General features: G+C 54.1%; 1 protein-coding gene across 1 annotated transcript in view; it reads right to left on the reverse strand.

Annotated features, from left to right (window-relative positions):
- The window catches only part of FURIN (furin (paired basic amino acid cleaving enzyme)), a 15,436-nt gene that overhangs the window by 9,331 nt on the left and 1,160 nt on the right, over positions 1-4,945 (reverse strand). The gene's annotated exons all lie outside the window — the stretch shown is intronic.

The following is a 4,945-nucleotide window of genomic DNA, read 5'->3' on the forward strand; positions in this document are numbered from 1 at the left end:
TCCCTCTCCGGGCCCTCCCCCCACCTCTCCCAGCAGGCCGCAGGGACTGAATGAACCCCTCAGCAGGCCCCCACATGGACCCCCTGCTCTCCAAGGAAACCTTCCCACGACAACGAACCCAGGGCAGTGGGGGCGGCTCTGCTCGGGTCTGGGCCTGGTACTTTTCAATATTTTTATAAATGATCTGGATGAGGGTGTGGAGGGGCTACTCATTCAATTTGCCGATGACACCAAATTGGGAGCAGCAGCAAATTCAACGAGGTCTGAACACGCTGGAAAACTGGGCGGATGTGAACAAAATGCCATTTAACAAGGGTAAGTGTTGAGTTCTACATACGGTAACAAAAATGAGGAACACGTATACTGGATGGGGGGATACACTTCTGGGTAGCAGTGTGTGTGTGTGTGTGTGAACAAGATCTCGGGGTACGGGTGGACCGGAAGTGAAACATGAGCAGCCAGATTGAGGCGGCGACAAAAGAGGCTACTGCGATCTTGGGGTGTGTCAACAGAGGCATAACAGCCAAATTGCAAGATGTGATCGTCCCGCTGTGCACTGCATTGGTCAGGCCGCGCCTGGAGTCCTGTGCGTAGTTCTGGAGGCCTCGCTTCAAAAAGGATGTGGGCAGAACGGGGCGGGTGCAGAGGAGAGCGCCGAGGGTGATCGGGGGGGGGGGGCCTGGGGGCCAAGAAGCCCACTGAGGAAAGGCCAAGGGACGTCTTGGGAATGTTGAGTCTGGAGAAGAGGAGGCTGAAGGGGGGCCATGACTGCTCCCATGAAGTATTGGAGGGGCTGTGTCGCTGAGAGATGGGCAGGGAGCTGTAACCTGTGGGCAGCAGAGGAGAGGACGCGCAATCATGGGTTTAAACTAAGGGCGGGAAGGTACTGGCTGGGTATTAGGGAAAACCTTTTGACGGTCAGAGCTGTGCCACAGTGGAATCAGTCGCCCGGGGAGGTGGAGAGCTCCCACTCACTGGCCGTCTTCAAGCAGCGGCTGGACAGACCCTTGTCGGGGGGATGCTCTGGGCTGATCCTGCACTGAGCAGGGGGTGGGGGCTGGACGGCCTGTAGGGGCCCCCTTCCAACGCTGTGTGGTTCTATGGTTCTAAGTGAGCTGGTCTGAGGGGGGGAGGGGGCCCAGCTGCCCTCTCGGCCCCCCCCCCCGGTTGAGGCGGACTCCCTCGAACGCTAGCCCTTCCCCGCGACAGGGAGGGAGGGAGGGGGCTCCAGCGCAGAGGGAGAGAAGGCCCACTGAGCACCTGGGCTGCCCCTGAGCCTGACTGGCCGTGCCTCACCCACGGGCCTGAGGAGGAGACGGGGAAGGAAGCCAAGAGGAAGCAGAGAGCCAGAAGGACATGCAGCCGAGCACTGCCAAGGGACTGGGGCTGCACGGGCCGAGGGGACCCCTCCAGAACAGCAGCAGGAGAAACTATTGAGGCAGACTCAGCAGGGGTTCTGTAAAGGAAGATCTTCTCTCACTAACCTGTTAGTGTCCTTTGAGGGGGTGAACAAACATGTGGACAAGGGGGACCCAACAGATGCTGTTTACCTTGACTTCCAGAAAGCTTTTGATAAAGTTCCTCATCAAAGGCTCCTAAGTAAGCTCAATAGCCACGGGATAAAAGGACAAGTCCTCTTGTGGATCAAAAACTGGCTAATTAATAGGAAACAGAGAGTGAATATAAATGGGAAATTTTTTCAGTGGAGGGTGGTAAGCAGTGGGGTACCGCAGGGATCAGTACTCGGTCTGATGCTTTTTAACTTGTTTGTTAAAGATTTGGAGTTGGGAGTAAGCAGTGAAGTGGCTAAATTTGCGGATGACATGAAGTTGTTCAGGGTGGTGAGAACCAGGGAGGATTGTGAGGCACTCCAAAGGGATATTCCGAGGATGGGCGAGTGGGCGTCAACGTGGCAAATGGGGTTCAATGTGGCCAAGTGCAAGGTGATGCGCATTGGAGCAAAAAATCCTAACTATAAATACACATTGATGGGGTCTGAACTGGCAGAGACTGACCAAGAGAGAGATCTTGGGAGTCGTAGTAGATAACTCACTGAAAATGTCGAGACAGTGTGCAACTGCAATAAAAAAGGCCAACGCTATGCTGGGGATTATTAGGAAGGGAACTGAAAACAAATCAGCCAGTATCATAATGCCCCTGTATAAATCAATGGGGCGACCTCATTTGGAGTACTGTGTACAGTTCTGGTCACTACACCTCAAAAAGGATATTATAGTATTAGAAAAAGTGCAGAAAAGGGCAATGATAAAAGGGTTGGAACACTTTCCCTGTGAAGAAAGGTTAAAATGCTTGGGGCTCTTTAGCGTGGAGAAACGGCGGCTGAGGGGTGACATGATTGAGGTTTATAAGATGATGCATGGCACAGAGCAGGCTGAGAAAGAAGTACTTTTCTCCCTTTCTCACAAGACAAGAACTCGTGGGCACTCCATGAAATTGCTGAGCGGTCAAGTTAGAACGGATAAAAGGAAGTACTTCTTCACCCAAAGAGTGATGAACACATGGAATTCACTGCCACAGGAGGTGGTGGTGGCTACAAGCATGGACGGCTTCAAGAGGGAATCGGATAAGCATACGGAGCAGAGGTCCATCAGTGGCCATTAGCCACAAGATATGGATAGGGGCTCTGGGGCAAGGGGTGCTCTGTATTCTCGGTGCCTGGGGGGGGGCAACAGTGGGAGGGCTTCTAGTGTCCTCCTGGCCCCACTGCTGGACCTCCTGATGACACCTAGTATCGATGGCCACTGTGTGACCCAGAGTGTTGGACTGGATGGGCCACTGGCCTGATCCAACACTGGCTTCTCTCGTATGTCCTTATGTTCAGGGCTGAGGTGCAGGGCAGAGTCCTTCCCCTCCGAGCCCAGAGAAGCAAGAGGGGCGGGAGGGGAGAGACGACATCAGCACATGTTCCCCCCCCCTCACTGAGTGACCTGGCTGCACTCCCGGCTCTCGAGACGTCCCAGCACTTGGGTTGCTCAAAGATCTCCTGAAAGTATGACTTTTCTACAGGGGACAGCGACCGGCTCCCCTGGAGAAGATGGCTACCCCCACTAAGCACCCTCCCCAAACACCAAGCTCCATTCTCAAATCTCCAGGAATCCCAAAACCAGGAGTTGGCGAGCCCACATCCTGCCCACCATTCCCCACTTCCCAAGACATCCCTGCAGGGAGAGGATACCGCCTAGCATGCAGCGGGAGGAGGCCGGGGACACCACACCGAGCAGGTAGCGGGAGGAGGCCGGGGACACCACACCGAGCACGTGGAAACGCGAGTAAGATGGGACGGATTTCCAGGTGGCCCAGATGGATGACAACAGCTTCGAGGGCAACCTGAGTCCAACACGGAAGGAGAAGAGAGGCCTTCGGGGCTCAGGCCCCATCAAAAAGAGTGCGAGTCTTTGCCCCCTGAAGATACTTGAGGAGGGGCAAGGAGGAAGGGTGTTAGGCACGGGGTGTGTGTGTGCAAACTGACAATCCAAACAGAAAAAGCCACTCCCCCGCCTGCCACATCAGCACGGGGGGGGGGGGCCCTGGGCACAGACGCCAGGAAGTTAGGGACATTCTGCTGAAGCCAAAGATTAAAAAACCGACCCTGCCCCCTTCTTACTGGAAAGCAACGGGCATATTAGGAAACACAAACATATGCAATGTTTACTCATCAAGCCTAAACTTTTTTCCTGCTTTAACACCATAAAAAAGCATCATTAATAACATCGTCAGCATAAATGTGCTATTTGACAGAATTATGACAATTTTTAAATATAAATGACTTTGATTTCTGCAACAAAACATTCTGACCATGCCCACTACTAAAGGAAGGGGAGGTTGGAAACTGTTGGACTTTCCACTACATTAGCAGATAAATCTTACTTTTTATCATTTGAGAGGTAGGGGAAAAAATGAAATTTGAACACAGAGAACAGAGAATTTTATCGTACTGGAAGTCTTATCTGGCCAGAAACAGCCTCATTCAGTAATAACAGGCATACAGCTTATTTCAATGCCAACTTTGTAAAACTGACCGCACTAAACAATGTTTTATCACCATATGCATGTTAATTGTGAAAAATTAGTCACATTTGAACAATAAATATGCTATATACGTAGGAATGATCACCTGCTAATGACACCTAGTATCTAGTATACTTTGTGGAGATTTTTTCCAGGGCTGCCCAAAATGTTAATTTTTCCATTAGCAAAATGGGGGGAAAGTCCTCTGAACCCTCCCACCCTTGGGGGGTCTTCGTATCGCCAGTAGGCCGCGTGCCATAACTCTGATCACGAACAGAACACAAAGTGTGCCCTCCCGGCTGGCAGGGAACCAGGCGCCACCTCCCTCGCCGCTTCTCCGTCTCTCTCCCTGCAGGAAGAGGCTGGCCTCACCCTGACCCAGCCCTGCCCACTGTGGGCACTGAAGCCCCAATCACTCCCCTGCTACCTCCCGGTGACATTTCCTGGTCTGAGTGCCAAAAGAGCACCCGTGCGCCACGTCTTCCTCTCCACAACTCCGGCACCCCAAGGCAGCAAAGGGGGCTGCAGGTGGGAAGAGCCGGCCCTCTGCCGTGGGGCAGGATAAGGGCGCTCCAGGCAAGCACGGCCCTTTCCAGGGGGCAGGGCCCTCCAGCACCAACCCTGCCAGTGCCGTGGGCCTCGCGATGCCTGCTGCCAAAGCCACACTGGCACGGGTGCTGCCACAGCACAGGAACCAACAGGCGGGCCCATCGCCCACACCAGAAAACAGCCAGCGGCTGGACTCCCCTACCAGGGTGTCAGCATTGCCTTCTGCTCGTACGGGGGATTACGGGCACGCGCACAGCCTGAGCCAAACGTGGAGCAGGCAGAGACTCCACAAGCAGGTGCAGAGGCCGCCACTCCTCCGCTGCGGCCAGGTGGAAACCGGCTCCGCTCTGGCCACAGAAGCGGGGGG

This window comes from Gekko japonicus, unplaced genomic scaffold, assembly GCF_001447785.1.
Source record: "Gekko japonicus isolate JY-2015 unplaced genomic scaffold, Gekko_japonicus_V1.1 scaffold1830, whole genome shotgun sequence".
Lineage (NCBI taxonomy): Eukaryota > Metazoa > Chordata > Lepidosauria > Squamata > Gekkonidae > Gekko > Gekko japonicus.